This window comes from Elaeis guineensis, chromosome 6 (assembly GCF_000442705.2).
Source record: "Elaeis guineensis isolate ETL-2024a chromosome 6, EG11, whole genome shotgun sequence".
Lineage (NCBI taxonomy): Eukaryota > Viridiplantae > Streptophyta > Magnoliopsida > Arecales > Arecaceae > Elaeis > Elaeis guineensis.
In genome coordinates, this window is record NC_025998.2 from 116,700,771 (window position 1) to 116,720,182 (window position 19,412).

General features: G+C 34.5%; 1 non-coding gene and 1 pseudogene across 1 annotated transcript; both read right to left on the bottom strand.

Annotated features, from left to right (window-relative positions):
- Positions 1–551: 551 nt before the first annotated feature.
- Positions 552–19,412, bottom strand: part of LOC105046727 (small ribosomal subunit protein eS12-like) — a 40,332-nt pseudogene continuing 21,471 nt past the window's right edge.
- Positions 8,249–8,354, bottom strand: LOC140858889 (small nucleolar RNA R71). Its single transcript, XR_012142293.1, has one exon. It is a non-coding gene; the product is annotated as a small nucleolar RNA R71 (small nucleolar RNA).

The following is a 19,412-nucleotide window of genomic DNA, read 5'->3' on the forward strand; positions in this document are numbered from 1 at the left end:
ATTAGATCGTCATTCGGCCCGTCTGCTATGGGATTACGCTCCAGTAAACAGCAGAGATACACAAAAAACCATTCACTACTACGGTACTTACTTTTGGAGACTAAAAAATTAGAACTTGGGCAAGCCATCCACTTCAAAGCTCTCATAAAGATAAGCTTCAGTCGTGATGAAGAATGATGATATGTGCAATGACTCAAACAATCATGGCGTTTGACCAGGGTGCCTTGCGAGATTGGGATTCTTAAACCCATTAGCGAACTATGTTGGATTGGATTGCACAAATAACCATTAAACACTAGGATGACCTGTGCAACTAATGATTTTAAACAAAATCCTCACATTCCCCAACAGTTGCTGCCTGGCACATTGTGCAAAAAATTAAGGTACAAGATTACAAAACAAAATATCTGATAAAACTGAGAATTTTAGGAAACAGAAGTTCATAATCTAATGAGCTGCAGAACTGCACATATATTGCCCAAAAGTAAACTGGAAGCATATGATATCTTAAATTATTACTGCTTATCGTTCTGAAAATAATAAATCAACTTTCAGTGGGATTTCAGATACTCCTGAACTATATCAAGGCCCTTCGATTCTTCTCCATAATCCTGCAAAAATGTAAAAAATGCAGTTCATTAAAATAAAACAATTAAAAATTTGTTTGCACCGTTGGATAGAAAGAACAGAAAATGCTTGATTCCTCTACCTTGATAACCACACATGAGCAGCATACCACTTTCCTTGCCTTCCCCTCTGAATCAATCTTACAAAGCTACATTAACTCAAAAATCACAGGCAGACTAAAAGTTGTCAGCTATGCTACTTTGCATACAATGAACATAAACTTTGCAGTTCTAAATTTGGAATCCACCGTCGGGCAGCACATTTGTCACTTTGTCCTCAATTTTGGCCGGCCACAACGTTTTTAAGATTGATACCAACAAAAAAGGTAGACCAATACCAGAATTCTAGCACAGCATATACGAGGCAAATTTTACAACATGAATAGATGATGGTTTAGCAAATTAGGATTGTACATATGGTCTTGAAGAGACGAGTAACACTACAGAGCAATTTTTCCATCAAAAAAAAAAAAAAAAGCACTAAAGTGCAATTATTTGCTCGTCAAAACTATTTTATAAGGCGACCAAAAAAAACCCAACTAGAAGGAAACAAGGAAAAAAAAAGGAGGTAAGCATAAATGAATGTATATGCAAGGAATAACTTCTGACAGCTTTTCTTAGCATAGACAGATGATTAGAATAATCATTCCTTGCTCATATCTGTTTTTATGAAAGCATACTCCAATCCTATGCTTGCTCATTCCCCAACAAAGCCCTGCCCTTGTACTGATGTGTAATCAGGCTGGAAAGACCACAGACATTTTATGTTACTTGTATCTACTGAATCTAAAATTGGTCAGAAGTGTTGGATTTAAAAAAAATATTAGAGCATGTGTAGGTAATCCAGAAAGATTGGGCTGGATTTCCTACTAGATTTGGAGGTTGGGCAACTTATTTAGGCATAGCCCATATCAACTCGACACCCCGAGCCGAATCCTGTGTCAACGAAAGAAAGAAGACCCCTATGAATCTTTTTCTTTCTGCAGATTACCAGGCCCATGGGCTGGCCCCTGTGAGAAACGTATGTTAGGACAGCACATGAAAGAATGCTACTAACCCCTGCCCAATCGCCAAGAGGCTTAGCAGCTGGAACTGTAACCAAGTGCACATTATGTCCAGCACAAAGTGCTTTGACAAGCTTGATATATCCTCAACCAGTACACAAAGTTGCGTTGCATGCTTCTTGATGACCTTGGCAGCTTCATGAAGACCACGAACAAGCCCATCATGGGCCAATGATTTCTTCATCATAAGATGTAGGTTGTCACCAAGTCCATGGGCTCTCCAAGAGCTGGAGCTGCTGTTCCAGCTACAATGTCTTGTCTACCAAAAAAGCAAAAATAAAATAAGAACGAGCTCATTGCTGATATATGAAGATTGAAGGTCATTATCAGAAACTGCACTAACAATGAAGTGCTATTAACAATTGAATACCAAGTTATAGAACAAAAGGTGATTTCATATTGGGTATTGGACACGCAAAGGTTGTTTGTTCAATTGCTTGAGAAGAAACTATAGACACTAAATCTTCAATTTCTAGGATTTACTGGATCAAAATTTACAATTTAGTCATTTCTAACACAAAATGATTAATTTGCCTGATACTTTAAGACATTACAGATCTAGCCAAATGCGATAAACAAAAATATTATGCTAGACAAAGAAGGATCATCCATAAATTTCAGTTGAGCTTGTGCAATTTATTCTTTGATTATATGGATGTGGTTTTGAATCGTCTACAATTTTCAGTTTTCAAGTTCTATTTAGATACTACAAGGCATCCCCATCCCATTTTAACTATTCCAGTCAATTCAAATTGTGAAGGACTATAATTTCCCAGTTCACAAGCTTTTCAAACCTATTTCCTTACTCTACGCTTTAGTGGAAATCTGGAACAACTCTTCACTTCTCGTATTGCACTCAGTTATATGTTCTAATACTAAGTTATTCCATACCTCACTTTTTTCTTATCTTTCATATGCTTACCTTTTGCAACATAACAGCCTTATAGTTGTTATCCAAAATATTCTCAAGTCCAAAAGGCAATGGTGATCACACTATATTCCTACACCAGTACTATATCACTGCTTTATTGGCCTAGCACTAATTAGAGATGGCAATTTCATCCGATCCACTGAATTAGGTATCCGACTTGATTGAAATCCAGGATAGGTATGGGTTGTAGAAAAAATATCTAAAGTGAATTTGGATCAGATACGGATAATGAAATATCTTGTCCCAAATCAACCCAATGTATATATTTTATTTAGTTATTTATTTATACCATTTAAACTCTTACAGATAAACACCCAACACAAAACCTTAGCCATCGTCTAAGCCTCCCTATTCGGCTGCTCCAAGCCTCCCACCCGATTGAGACTTCTGAAGAAGGAAGCTTTTCTATTCAGTCACTCCAAGCCTCCCTCCCAATTGAGGCTCCTAAGAGTGGGAAAAAAATATAGAAAAAATAAGAAAAATCAACAAAAATAAGGGAAAGACAGCAAAAATTTAAAGGTAAGACCTTATCCCATCTTTTTTTTTTCATTTTCTTGCTTCTTTTTTCTCTTCATTTCATGGAGATTTGTGGGGTAGGAGAGTACCTAAGGGAGATTGGAGTTTTTGCACTCGTTTTTTCTCTTTTCACTTCCATTTCTTTTTATTTCATTTCCTTTTTGGGAGATCTATGGGAAAAATGGGCACTTGAGGGTGGTCGTATGGTTGCCTAAGTTCTGGTTGGGTCTTCTTCTCAAACACATGGGATTTCATGCAAGTTGTGGTGGTGTGAATTGGTTGCTTCAGATTTTGAGAGTTGAATCTTGGAGGGTTTGGGGGATTTTTGTGAGATCCAACCCTATCTGATCTGAGATAAGGCGGCTATATATAATTTGATTTTATTAATTTGTACCCTCTATTTCATCCAGTCTGATCTGACCCAAAATGAGTATGGGGTAGGTATGGATATGAATTTTTTCATGATAGGATGGGTATAGATATTGATCGATCTAAATATGATCTGTTGCCATCCCTAGCACTAACTCTCATAGAGAAGTTTGATATCTACATCCCCTTTTCATCAAACTAATTGAACAAAGGTAATAGATAACCATACTCCAGGTGTTTATTGGAAATAAAATGAGAATAGAAAAGAAATTATGTTTCGAAAGAACTCTAAATTAAGACTCACCCTCAATGACATATTTGCTTCTTTTTTTAAGGAAAAACCCCACTAATTTAATACTTGCCATGTATATTGAGATTTAACTTTCTCTTGCTGTACTCCTCCAAAAGTTTAAAATAATGTATTCTGCAGTATCTTAGCAAAAGCCAATCCCCATCCTATGAGCATCTTATCAGAAAATCTTTATCTTCCTAATAAATTATCTTGTGCAATCAACAGCAACATAATCAGGTTCTTATCTGCGCATAGATGTAGCCAATCTCAAAATACCAACTCTATTTCTATTGGAACGAGGGAAGATTTAAGTTCACTATATATCTACAAAGATCATGATAAATGAAATGATTGATCAAATAGCTTGGATGATTAGATTATACAATTTGATAAATTAAAAAATAACAAAGGACTAGCAATTCAGAAGAGACTCTTAGAAACTTTTATTCTTAAAGCTTGCATCTATTTTATACCAATAAACAATCCATGCATGACGTCAACTAGTCTCCAAGACTACATTTTTGTGGGAGGCACCAATAAAATTATAGCTTACAAAAAAATAAATCGTAGTCATTGCATGAGAAGAAAAGGAACACATAATATTGAAGTATCAAAAATATCATCTTGAACTAAGTTCACAACTTTGGATGGGATCTTATCCAAAACCAGCTTAAAAAGATGAAGTTTTAAACATTAATTCTTTAATATAAGATTTATCTAAGTTCAATCACGATGAGATATATGAGATCTCAACTTAATAATAGATAAATAAATAAAAGAAACAATGATATGATCCCACCAAAAGAGAATGACGCAATAAAAGAAATGAAGAAGAACCATCACTAATATTGACAACCAAGCAAATCATCTCACATTTTAACATAACAAGTATTTCTAATCATGCAGCAAACATCAAATCTTCATAAAAATTTTTGAGAAAAATAATATATCGAAAGAAAAGAACATTAGAGAAGATCGAAATAGTTATGTAATTATATCTTTTACAATAGAACTGAAAGAGATCTGAAACAACATCCACCAACACCGCAAACATGAGAAAAAAGTGGAGATTTTAGAAGAGCTTGGATTGAGAAAAGAAGAAGAGAATAGGAGAGGGAGGGAGAGTGGCACACCTTGGAGAGTAGGGCTAGCATTTAGAGTTTCAGACAAAAGGAAGAACCAGTGGCAAAGGGATAGATTCATACATAAGCTATAAATTCATCAGAATTCCACTGAGTTTTATTTTATAGTGATCCTCTATTTTCTATTTCTTGTACATCATATATGTACATTGATCGATGAATAGATGAGATATAATTTTATAGCCATCTGATGAATGATTTGGCCATTGGCTGTTAGTGATGGACAAAATGATCACATTGCAATGAAATATAACAAGACTTGATTTAAAAAAAATTTAAAATGGAGGTGTATAGGTGAAATAAGTTTGAAGTTGATGGGGTTAGTATTGCGAAATATGTCCTAAAGTCAATCATTTGGACGATTGTGTTCATTTTGTAATATATATATGAATTATTTATCAATGAATAAAAGTTATTTTGGCATCGTTCATCACAAAATTACATCTTTCTTGCTAGAACTCTTGTGTTGTGATGAAGTCCTTAAAACTATAAAATAATCGATAAATTGATAAAAATAATTTATCGTATAGCTCTCAAACATGTTCATGATCAAATGATATATCATTAAAGGACAATGATACTTATCGAGTGAAGGTCGTTGTGTGCCATATAAGTTGGTTGTTCTCTTAACCAAGAAGTGTAAAGATACTGGTATGGCATATAGGTGAAATGTAGGAGTACATCATCACTGAACAAGTGACTCACCTGCTGAGTATTCTGCTATCGAGAGGAGCTCACGAAGCGTATGGGCATGTGATAAACACTTAATTTAAGTCATTTAAAGCAAAAAATTATATTTAATTTATTTTATTTATTAAGAATTTGATACTTTTTTTTATGTTTTATAGGAAAGGTGATCGCCGATACAAAGAGTCCGATACACAGATCAAAAAGACTCAAGTTTGAAGAAAATTAGATTTAAAATAAAATTAAAATAAAAGAAAGATGCATACGGTATTATAGAAAATGAAGATACTATGCAAAGAACCAAAAAGATACAGATGTAATTGTAAAGAAATAAAAGTTTCTTTTTGGTAATCAAAACAAAAGGGAGCGCTTGCTTCCTAATAGCTAACGTGCGCGATGTGCGAGCGCGTGGTGAACACGCGAGTGCTAGGCGGGCAGACGTGCGGGCGGGTGCGCGGCAGTGGACGGTGGGTTCGCGCGGCATCGTGGGTTCGCGCGGCATCAGGTTCGCGGGGAGAATTTGGCATGGCAGACACAGCAGCGAGCAAATTAAAGGAAAAAAATTAATTTTTGGAAATACTTCAAGAGGAAGAATTTGTATTTTTTTGATCTGCTTGTGATCTTTTCATCTCATCCATCTATTTTTTAGTCATTAGTATTTTCTTTAGTCCCACATCGAAAAATCATGTAAAACTCCTCCCTCCTAACACCTATAAAAAGGCTTTTGTACTCCCATTGGAGGGGGAGCCCAGAAATTCTTCTAGAGCCTTGCATAGAGGAATAGAAAGGGACTAATCCATGAGCAGCTAAGCTAGCAATCTCGAGAGTGGAGAAAAAATTTTGTAACGACACAGAGCGGGTTTATTGTTCTAAACTTTCTTGTATTTCTTTATATGCAATAAAGATTATGCTTCTTATTTAAATCATCATGAGTTCTTTATTTGCTCTTTTTCATATATTTTTATTTATGCTTTCCTGTTAGATTAATATTAGGAACAACTTTTACTTTCTGGAGACGCGCCGTGATCTACGGGTATGGGGCATGTCGAGGAAAGAAGAGTTGTTTACCTATTACTTTTCGGAGACACGCCGTGATCTACGAGTACGGAGTGTGCCGAGGAAAGATAGATATTTTTTCTAAGATTAATCGCATCTATTTAATTAAAAAAGAGATACAACTCTGCTAGTATAAAATTAATTCAAAACTTTCGAGCTCTTTATTTTTTAATTACATCAATTTTAAGATAATTTATTTTCTAAATCAAAACAATGCTTCTTTCTTTTATTTTGTAATCTCAACTTAGCCCAAGATCCCTGAGGATACGATCTCGACTCATTCTACCTACGTAGTGAGTAGAGTTATTTTTGATGCTATCGACGACTACGCATCAAAGTTTGGCGCCGTTGCCGGGGACCTTGGCACGGTTGAAAAAAAAAAGCCACTGACATTTCATAACACTTAACTAAAATAGCGTAACCTCAAATATAAAAATTTTTAACTTGATTGGACACCTTGTTTCTTTGCATTGCATCTCCATAATTAATTTTAAGGGCGCAACCCATTAACTAAGATAAGGTGGAGATTTGATCACCCTTCCTTGGCCCACAAATCACTCTCTTGCATTTGCATAACCTAGACCTTAATCTAAAATTAATTAGACGTTGACCCTAAGAATTTTGAGCTCATTAAGACAAGTGACCCTAAAAGTTGAACCAGGTTAGACTTGGTCAGCTAGCTGGTGTCTAAGCAAGTGGTTTGCGGGACGACTGGGCCCGAAGGAAGGTGATTTTTAATTGGTTCCGTTCGCTGACCTGACCAATTTAATTGGTGTCTAAGAAAAGCAACGGGGGGACTCCCACCAACCTTACACTTACCTGGCCAGTTGGTTGGTCAAACTCTGACTTGGAGGGCTTGAAGGCTAACTACAGTTAGGAGCTATCTAGAACTAGGATAACTTTAGGATAGAGAGTCTACTGCGTGCTAACTTGATTGTAATTAAAATTTAACCACAACTAATTCTTCTATTAGTTTTAGGACTTCTTAGGATCTCTTCTTTAGAACTCTTTTCTCTCTTCTCTTCTCCTCTTAATAAAAAAAAAAAATCCTTAACAGACTAGGATAGTCCTACATAGACCTTTTAGTTGCATGTTAGGTCGACGATCACTAAAACCTGACTTGCAACCATTAGACGAAGAATTAGAAAAGACTCTTAGGACTATCCGAGTTAGAAACATGGCTGCACCTGGTGAGGCTAATCCTCCACGCTCATTGAGAGAATATTTCACTCCATCCTCGTATACCTACTCTCTATGTATTCAAGCACCTCCAATAGAAGCTACCCAATATGAGATTAAGTCTAGCATTATTCAAATATTGCCATTATTCTATGAACTTAGTAATGAGGACCCATACAAATACTTGGATGAATTTTTTGAAATTTGTTCCATAGTAAAAATCCAAAACTTCTCTGATGATGCCCTTAGGTTGAAACTGTTCCCTTTCTCACTTAAGGACAAAGTCAAGTATTAGTTAAACTCCTTAGACTCTATAACCATTTCAACTTGGGATCATTTTCAGAGAGAATTTCTCAAGAAATACATTTCAATTGGAAAAACAAATCAAATTAGAAAAGCTATCACCAGTTTTTCTCAATTGGAGGGTGAACTTTTTCATGAGACATGGGAAAGGTTAAGGGACCTTATTCGTAAATGTCCACACCATGCTGTCCCTAAATGGCAACTTTGTCAGTATTTTTATGATGGTCTATCGGAGAAACACCGACAAATGGTTGATACATCATGTGGTGGGATATTCATGCTAAAGAGTGAGGATGAAGCCTGGCAGCTCTTTGAAACACTTAGTGAGAATTCCTTACATCATATGTCTGCCACTTCTAGAGAACAACCCATGCTTCAACAAAAAAGAAGTAGAATTTATCAGATTGGAAACGTCATGGATATCCACAGTAAGGTAGATGAACTATCCAAAAAATTAGACCGTCTTCTAAATACTGGACAAGCCCCGATTCCACCTAACCCAATCCAAGAAGTTTGTGCATTGTGTGCAAGTCTGAACCATTTTGTTAGTGAATGCCCAGCCGCACCTCAATTTTCTGAGTTTGTGCATGAGCAGGTTCAGCAAGCTCAAGTCCAACAAGCTCGCAAACCAGGAAACGATCCATATTCGAATACTTATAACCCCGGCTGAAGAAATCATCCAAATTTTTCCTGAAAATCACAACTAGTGGTTCCTCCGGTGCAACAAAGATCATGTTATCCGGATGTAACTTTTAGGAATCCATCCCAGCCACAATACCAGAACCCTCCTCAACCCACTTCGAGTACTCATAGCTCGGCTTTCAAAGAAAAAGTACTGCAAGTACTTAAAGGACTAGAAATGAATACCCAACTCCTTCACTCCCATATGCAATCAATAGCAAAGCTAGAGACCCAGATAGGTCAGCTAGCAATAGCTTTCAGTAGGAGGGAAGAAGGCAAATTACTTAGTCAGCCTATTAATAACCCAAAAGGTCAATACATAGCTGAAAGCTCCATTGGTCTTGAAACTTTTTCTGAACATGCCAAATCGATCATGACCCTTAGAAGCGAAAAAATCTTAAATCAACCTGAAGTAATCCAACAATAAGAGCAACCAATTCCAGCTACAACAGAAAAGAAAAAATCTGAAGAGAGAAAAGAACCTGTTAACCCAGCACCTGCACCGGAATCATCTTACTTGCCTAAAGCCCCATTTTCGGATGCCCTGAAAGCCCCTATTCCTACAGATAAGAAGGGAGAAAAACTCGATGAGATGTTGGAATTGTTTAAGCAAGTCCAAATTAATCTTCTCCTTTTAGACGCAATCAAACAGGTCTCTGCTTATACCAAATTTTTGAAGAATTTATGCACCCCAAAACGTAAATCTAGATCACAAATTCCAAAGAAAGTACAACTCACTGAACAGTCTAGTTCTGTCTTCCAGCATGCCACTCCTCCAAAGCTTAAGGACCCAGGAGCCCCCATCATTTCCTGTGTTATAGGAAATTATCACATTGAAAAAGCTCTTCTGGACTTAGGGGCAAGTGTGAATCTTTTACCTAGTTCAGTGTATGAACTTTTTGGATTCAGAGAACAGAAATTCACATCAGTCACACTGTAATTAGCCGACAGATCAATTAAGAAACCACATGGAATGCTTGAGGATGTCTTGGTCAAGGTAGATGAGTTTTACTTTCCAGTTGATTTTCTGGTTCTCGACATGAAATTAAGTGGCAACCCAAGACAAATTTTCATTATCTTAGGACGACCCTTTCTAGCTACAGCAAATGCATGCATTAATTGTAGGACAGGAGTCATGGATGTATCGTTTGGGAATAAGAAACTGAGACTGAATGTGTTTGGTGCTTCCCAAGGATCATTAATGGATAGTTGCTTCGAAGTAGATACACTAGAAGACATGATAGAAGATGCAACACCCATAATTCTAGCACCAGACCCCTTAGATACTTGCTTGGCTCACTTTGGAGTGTATGACTTTGAGGGATATATGAAAGAAGTTAACACCTTGTTAGATACACCACACGATAAAACCACTCCTCCATGGACAATCAAGTATGAGCCATTGCCCACTTTTTGTTGGTTTTATTGCATATGACGTTTGGCTGAATACGTTAAACTTAGCACTTTTTGGGAGGCAACTCAAATTTTTTTTATTTTGTTTTAACTGATCTTCATTTTTTTTAAAAATAAAGGACCGCTCTGTATGGAAGAGTCTGTCAATAAACTTGACGTCTGGCTGAAGACGTAAAACTTAGCGCTTGTTGGGAGGCAACCCAACGATTTCATATTGTTTTTACTTTACTGCAGCTACAGGAATTTAGAACAAGAGCTTATTAATCAATGAAGCTATCTTCAACTTTCGAAGCAAAATTATCCTAGGTGCATTCTCTCCTTTTATTTTCTTTGCTTTCCTACTCCATTGAGGACAATGTAGATTAAGTTGGGGGGAAAAGAAATTAATCAAATCCTCGAGTATGGTCAGAAATAATTAGTTTTATGTATCTGAATTTTATTTTGATTAAGAGTCAATTAGACATCCTAATCAATGAATGATTAACGGTCAAGAGAATTTTAGAGATACTGAGGAATAAATTATTAAGAAAACCCAATGAATGGTAGGGTTTGGATTAGATCAAATTTTAGGAGTGATTCTACAACCCTCTTCTTACTGATCTCAATAAAGAATCTGCTTCATGAGAGATTGGGTGGAAAGATCGAGGTATGCAAAAATTCTCTTTAAAATATATTTTTTATTTAAAAAAAAATATTGATTTCCTACTGAGTAACCGGGCCTCTTCGCCTAAGTAAGTGTTATAGTTCGCGTAAAAAGGTGGACAATGTTAAAAAATAGTAGATAATAAGGAGACTAAATTGCAAGAAGATAATAAACCCCTCTCACATTAAGTTAGAGGATTTAAAGAGTAAAGTGGGGAGTTGGTGAAAGAAAAGCTCTTGAAATTTTTTTAGTTAATACTCAGCCACTAATTGGGTCAAATTGATAATCCAATGAAGTATCTCTTTAATGGTCTGATCAAGTATCATCTATCTTTTGGAATGCCTAACCTAACTTTTTATTCAAGACCAAGTCGGTACACAATGCTGATATATCTATTTTACTCGAGGACGAGCAAAATTCAAGTTAGGGCAAGCAACTCACTATGCTTTGATGCTGGACTATCTGCATTTCTAATGCAGTGATGGAAGGCTACTGGGTACAGTCAAGTACTTGTGAAGTCTGCATGTAGATCAAGATAAAATTGACCCCTTCAAATTATAGGAGCTGATGCATTACTATATTTCAATTTAGTAAAATCTTAATCAGGATAATCCATATGATAGATTTGAAAGATTGGAATATAATGAGGATGATCCTTCAGGATTGACAGTTTAATATTAGATAATCCTAGAGCATATTTAGGATCAAAGAGATAAATTATGCGGTAATCATATACATTGGTTCTTGAATATTATCTTGTAAATATTTGACCTATCCAGATGTTGGAAACCATTACTAGATGATAACTTTGATTAGTACAGAAAATAATTCCTGTGCTACCGACTTAGTATTTGAATCTATGGAATGACGTATAAAGCTAAGTGACGTAGGAAAGAATTGATCTAAGTCTATATGTTCAATTTAGAAGACATGACTTGATTGAAAAAATATATTAACTTGATTGAGAATTAAGTTATGGATTATATGGGATTAAACAGTTGACGATGTCTAGCTAGCACGAGACGTGAGGTTCAGATTCAATTTCGGAGATAAACAAGATTTGATCTATGATCCAAGAAGTTTATAAGAGATTGAATTTATGTGCTAATTAATTTTAAATTAGATCTAATTTAATTAGATTTAATTAGATTAAAAAATTTAAGTGAGACTTAGTTCTAATTCCTAAACAGTTTGAGATTGACAGCCTAATCGAAATTGGTTTGAATCAGGTTTGAATTAGATTCGAATTGATCCATATTTAGATTGGATCCTTGGAGTCCATTTTTGCTGGGACTCTCTCTCCCCTCATGGCCGACCTAAAGGAAATGGGGTGCTGGTTGTTGCTGCCCCACACTTGGATGTTGGCGTGGGTGCATGAGGGTGCCTATTTAGGCACCTATCTTATCTCAAACAGGATTCCTAGTTAGATAAGCGAAAGATTAATTTAAAGCTGATTTGAATTAGGACTCTTGGTCATTGGGTCATAAAAAATTATTTATAAATAGGGAGGACCACTAACTATCAAAGCATAACAATTAGATTGTGTGCTAAGGTGAAAAAGAGAGAGAGAGGTGGCGTGCAAGAGAAGAGAAGGGTCTCTTCTCCTTGGTGTGTTGTTTTGGACGTCCATCTTCTCCATGGCATGAAGAGGCCTAGGCATCCTAAAATTTAGGTGTGAGGCATCACACCAAAGATCTTTTCCCTCTCCTCTTTGTTGTCTTGTGAAGGTACAATAATCCGAGATTTCATCTTACTTTCCTGTGAAGTCTAACGTACGTGCGAAGTAGAGGATTTGTACGTTCAAATATTTACGAGGCTTTGGATTCAAAATCCTTTAGAGATTTAATTTCTATTCCACTGCATAATAGGTAAAAGATAAAAATTTTTTATTAGATTATTATCAAAAAATTTTTAGATGTCCCCTGGCAATCCTTCAGCGTGAATCCTTTTTTTTCTTCAACTGGTATCAGAGCCAGATTTTGATATACAGATGTATAACTAATTTTTTTTATTGATTTATTTATGGTATATGATTAGAATTTTATGTTAGACATTAAATCAGTTTTAGATCTATTTAAATAAAATTTATGATCTAATTTTGATTAGATTACATGATCCTAATCAATGGTTAGTTAAAGTTTGTTACAAATCTATTATAATAGAATTTTATTATTATAGATTTTTATTAGAATAACAATCTATTTTAAAATTTATTTTAAAATAATTTTAATAAAATTTTTTTATTATTATTTCGGATTGAAAGTTAGACTTATTTCATATCTAAATTGAATCTGTTTTAACAGATTTTCAGATCTGATTTCTATCAAAAATCTATACAATATTGAAACAGATCTAACCAAAAATTTAATCTTTATGTGTTTATATGCGTATTTAATTATTTTTATATATGATTTTAGATCTAAATTTAATATTTTATATCCTATAAAAATTAAGTTTCAGATCTGATATGATGTATGTGATGCATTGAATCTAATTAGATTAAATGAAGAATATTATTGATATGATCAAAATCACGTACATGCCTACTTTGTTTTGATAAATTACATGTAGATATAATTTTATTTGAAATTAGATTTTAGATCTTAGTAACCTAGTACTTGGATTGATGAGATCATCAGACCGTCCGATCATAAGAGAAGAAAAAGATTCAAGTCCCTCTCTTACCCATTCGATGGGTTCTCTTATGACGTGTAAGAGTGTCATTGTGATCCAGTATCATGAAGAAAAAAAGTAAATAAATTTTTATAAATAATTTTGATCATAAATAAATTTGGATTAGATCTAAAGTGATTTATAACTTATTACAATAAGATATAAAATTATTTTAAAATCAGAATAGCATGTTACATTAGATGTAATTGGTAGTGATCTAAAAGTAGTCATGATATATGTGATGTATATATGAAGTTTAGATCATACTTATGCATATTTAATTATTAAATATTGATATAAAAATTAATTTTTATGATATAAAATATATGGTGTGCTTCACTTGAAATCTTAGTAGAATAGTTCTACAAATTGAAACATATATTTTAGATACTTAATTTGGAATTAAGTTTTAAAACGATCTAACTTTGAGAATTAAAGAATTTTAAGACACCACATAAATTAATGGGTAATGGGTTGCATGAATCAGATTCTTCTACTGGGTTAGACCTAGGGTTAGAAATATATATAGACTAAATAAAAAAATTGATTAAATCTAATCAAAAGTTGAATTAGATTAGGTCAGAATTTCTCTAGATCAATCTCAATAGTTAAAGCTAGATTAAGTTCATATTTTTTATCCTATTAAATGGACCATGATCATGGCTCAGTGGTGGAGCCTGAATCTTCTGATAGATCAAATCAAAACTAATTAACCAGTTAGTATTTAAGACAAGTTTGACAGTTTTGATCGATGGTCATTAATTGGGAGCTACTCACCTAGATGGCGTCTGTGACGAGTTAATGGCATATTTCTCCCATCGATCTCACTTACTTAGCCAATATGGTAGATTATATTTTGATTAGATCGTTAATTAATTCGAGCTAATCCTGACTATTAAGATAAATTAGTATGATTGATTTAGATATTTTTAGATCAACTTGTATAAAGTCTTCATCATGACTTGATGAAGTTCGTAGAAGGATTTACGACTTGTAGATCAATTGTTTTCTTATTCTCAAATCACTAAATCAAATTCTCTAAATTATTAGGTCCTTAAAATGATACAATTATGAGGATAACTAGTTCATAGCCTTTTATTAAGGTATGTGATAATGAGTCCAATATTCTAAATAGGCATTGGAGGCGCCACACGCTTGGTATCTATTGGATTTTGAAATTATCATTCATCATATGACCATCTTGTTGTGCCTTTTAGATCAATGCTTAGATTGGCCAAGCCACACTCGGATCTGGATATTCATTTGTTGGATATGCTTGGTGTAGTCATGTTAATAGTTGGACTTAATCAAGATTTTCAGTGGAGGCACCACACGCCTGTTGAAGAGAAGCCTAGGGTGAAACCTAATTACTAAAAGTTTTTTAGAGAAATAATTGATTAGAAATCTATACATAGATGCACTATGGTTGGTCGAGCCACACTCAGGCCCGAATGCAGTCTGTGTGGATTCTAGTACCCACTAAAAAATTAATATAATTCCTTGAATTGGAGATAAATGCTATCAATTTGTATAAAATAGTGGGAGTATCTTTAGACTAAAGTCCATATCTTTAGGATTAAAATATTTCATATACTAATAGGTTGATGTTTCTTCTTTTCAGCTATGGCCAACATACTATCGCTCTATTTGCTATTAGATAGCGACAAGCTTATCGGACTCAACTTCAATAGCTAGTTTCAAAAGTTGAAGATCGTTCTGGAATATGAAAGGATCTTTTACATGCTTACGGATTTAGCACCCGAAGAACTTGCTACCAATACACCCCGTGCTATGAGAGATACTTATTTGAAGTGGCTCAGTGACTATACGATTGTGCGTTGTATCATGAGGGCAACAATGAATGACGAACTTAGCCATAAATTCAAGGATGTGCAGCCAAAGGTTATGATTCAAATATTGAATGAGTCCTTTGGTACCCCTGAGGATATAGAGAGACATAAAACCTTTTGCGCTATGTTTAATGTCCATATGCGAGAGGGGACGTCAATGATTGATCATGTATTGTATATTATCAAGCATATTGAACGCTTAAGTAAACTTGGCTTTCTGTTACATGAATGGTTGGGCAAGGATGCTATCCTGAACTGCTACTGAAATCTTATATACCCTTCTTAAGTCATTACAGAATGACCAAGCCTACAGTGAATTATCATGGTTTGCTAGAATTACTGCAGACATTCAAGAAGGATCATTAGCTCCAAAAGGAGCCAGTGCATGTAGTGGGATGTTCATCTGTAGGTCATCATTTCTCTAAGAGAAGAAAGAAGAAAAATGTGCAAAAAAATTATGCCGCCGATCCTAAGCCAAAGTGGAGCAAAAAATCGAAAGTCAATAAGAATCAGTCAGAATACTTATTTTGGAAGAAGTCAAATCATTGAAAAAGAAATTATCCGGCATACATATCTTTTCTTGATCTAAACGGGTCAAAAATTAAGAGAAACAAGCAATCAGTTGCTTCGCAAGGTACTTATATAATAACTCCTTGTAATTTCTCTATTTGTGATATTACTACCTGGGTATTGAATACTGAAAATTCAATTAATATTTATAATTCATTGCAGAAACTGCAGATCAGTAAAAAATTTAGAGAAGATGGACGATTTCTGAACGTTGGAGATGGAAGTCATGTTCCAGTTCTAGCTTTAGAAACTATGCAGTTTGTTTTCAAGTCTAATAGTGTCATATTAGATGAGTATCATTATTGTCCATCCTTTTTGATAAATATCATCTTTGTAGGCTTTTAGGCCAAACTTGATTTTAAGTTTTTAATAAAAGATAATTTTTATGATATCATTATGAATGATACTACAATTATGCATGGATAATTAAAATATGGCATATATATTATCACAGCCTATTAGTGTAATGTATACATTGAACAAATATCTTAGGATAGATAATGTCAGTAATTCCTACCTTTGACATTGTAGGCTAGGTCATGTGAATAAGAATAAGATAGACAGGTTAATTAAGGGGAGTGTCGTTGAAATTAATGATTGTGAAGTATTACCGACCTGTAAATCTTGTCTACTTGGTAAGATGATCAAGTCACCTTTTTAAAAAAAAGATGAACGAGCCAATGATATTCTAGATCTAATACATACATGTGGACCCATGAATATAGACGTTAGAGGAGGATACTATTACTTCATTACATTTATAGGTAGTTTATCGAGGTATGGGTACGTCTACCTTATGAAGTATAAATCTGAATCATTTGAAATATTCAAACGATTTTGTAGTGAAGTAGAAAAATAGACTAAGAAGAGTATTAAAATTCTTTGATCAGATCGAAGAGGTGAATGTTAGATGTATGTCCTAGAAGCCAATATGACTGACGTATTGTAATAAATCTAGAACATAATTTTATACTTAATACATTGATTTGATCAATAAAATGGAAAGTTCATTTTTCATTCAAGTGTGATGTGTCTTTGAATCATCTATGAAATTAATTTTCGATACATATTCTCAAAGTATTAAGAATTAAAGATATGTATTTAATTTTTAAATACTTTCGATCATAAGATCATCATGAGAACAGTGATCGATCCAGATAGACCGACGCACAGATCACTTTCTTCAGGATAGATGGATCTTTAGTCTACAGTGTGGAGACACTGGGTGACGAGTGTGGATAGTTGTTAGAGAACAACTAGTACTAAGCATGATCATACGAGAGATCACTTGAATTTCTATTCGATCGTCAGTGATCATCTCGATGCTGTAGTTGTATGACTGGTCTTTAGACCTGAGATGACACTGCTGCTTGCAGTGAGGCTGTTAGAGCATGATTGACACATAAACATGGATCTCAATGAGCTCTTGTAGTGGATATTGATGACAATTGATCCATTGTAGGAGTAGGATGTGCATCAAGATGGGATCTATCAATCTTGGTAGAAAGAAACTGTCCTATGAGATTTGAGAGGTTAAGTTCGAAAATCTGTGACCACAGTAGTGTGATTGATGAAAAAAAATTTCTTAGAAATCATAACTGAACTTGAACTAATCGAATCTATCATATGACTGATGTTGAGGTTTGATGATTTATCCATGACCTACCATCTAGTCGGGACTCACAATAGAGGGACTGAATCACACATCAACTACACCTAGAGGTTCATTTCAGTTCTATTGGGTTGCCACTACATACTGCTAGGTGTCACTGGTAGATTGTGAGAGCTCACTAGGATTGTTTTGGATTGACAATCCTTGATGAGTTAGAGTGAAATTGTTTCGATCCATTGAAAAGAGTTTTAATGATATTTTGATAGAGTTTATTGTATATCTCACTATTAGATAGAATTGAATCTATGGGGTCACACAACAAAGAGATTAGGCTTAGAATTAGCAATTAAGCTTATGAAGTATCAATTGGGTTTAGAGAAACTCGATTGGATTCAAGATAACCTTGCTAGCACATGGTTGGATCCAATTTCTCTTTCCATTTAGATTTTTTATTTGATAAGATATTCAAACTTAATTACTTGCTAATAACCTAAATGAATTAGATTTATGGGACTCCAATTATTAGATGTCTTGGATTTTGGATCATATAAATTAAGGGTGCAAGTCTCTAATTAATTTTCTTGATAGTTATTATGGGACGCCACCTTGATTGGATCAAATTGGGTATGTCCCATGATTAAAGGGCCTTTTGATTTCATATGGGGCATCCTTTGGGTGCAAAAGAGGGTATGTTTAATTGGATGCAAGGGCTCCTAGAGTTGGCACCTAATAGGATTCCTAATGTAAGTTGAATAACTTAAGTTATTAGGAAACCTAATGCAAGTAAGACTTATATTATGAGATCGAATAGGATTCAATCCTCATGCCTATTTAAAGAGATCTCCCCTATGATCTCTAGAGCATCAAAACCAGCAGCTCTCCACACCTCATAGATCCCCCCACACCCTCTCTTCCTCTCCCTTCTCCTTCTCCCTTTGGTCATCCCATCCTTCACGCCCAAAAGGGCCTTGGCATCTCCTCCTATGTATTGGTTTCCACCTGCTGATAGTAGCATAATACAAGGGAGAAAAGCAAAAGAAGAAGAGAAGAAGAAGAACAAGGAAAGATATCAAGTGTTGATCGTGATCCAAGCTTTGTTCAGATTCAGCACGCTGAATTTTTTTAAAGCAAAAAATTCAATTTGAAGAGGGCTGTTTGAGGCTGATCCTGAGTGGATACCTGTAGAGGTTGGATATTTATACGGCTACAAGAAAATCTCTTCTCTTCTAGATCCAGATTCAAAGAAAAAAATTATGAAACAAGTATGCGATTTGATCACAATCTGAATTTCAACATATATCAATTTCAGCACATAAACTAGATCCTTGTGGTTTTATGTTTTATGCATGCATGATTCAGATTAAAAGTATTTTAATCTTATATTTCACTACGGTGTTTAAAAAATAAAATTTTAAAACACATATGCATATCCCAAACCTCAAATTTCAATAGTGATATCAGAGCCACGGGGTTCATATTGCTAAAATTATTATATATGTTTTGAAAAGAGTTTCAAAATCTATTTTTTTCTTAATATATGAGATGTATAGATGAATCTTTGAATCTAAACTTTAATTTTGAATTAGATTTTAGAATATACAGATGATATATAAAAGCATGCATAGATCTGAATTTTGATCTAGAACGGTTTCTAGTTCATGTTCACATGATATGTAGATTCATACATAAACCTGAAATTTTTATGATCTGATTTATAATTCATGTATGAGATATATGATTATATATTTAGATCATAAAATTACTTTCAATCTGATCTATGATTAGTATATGAGATATATGATATC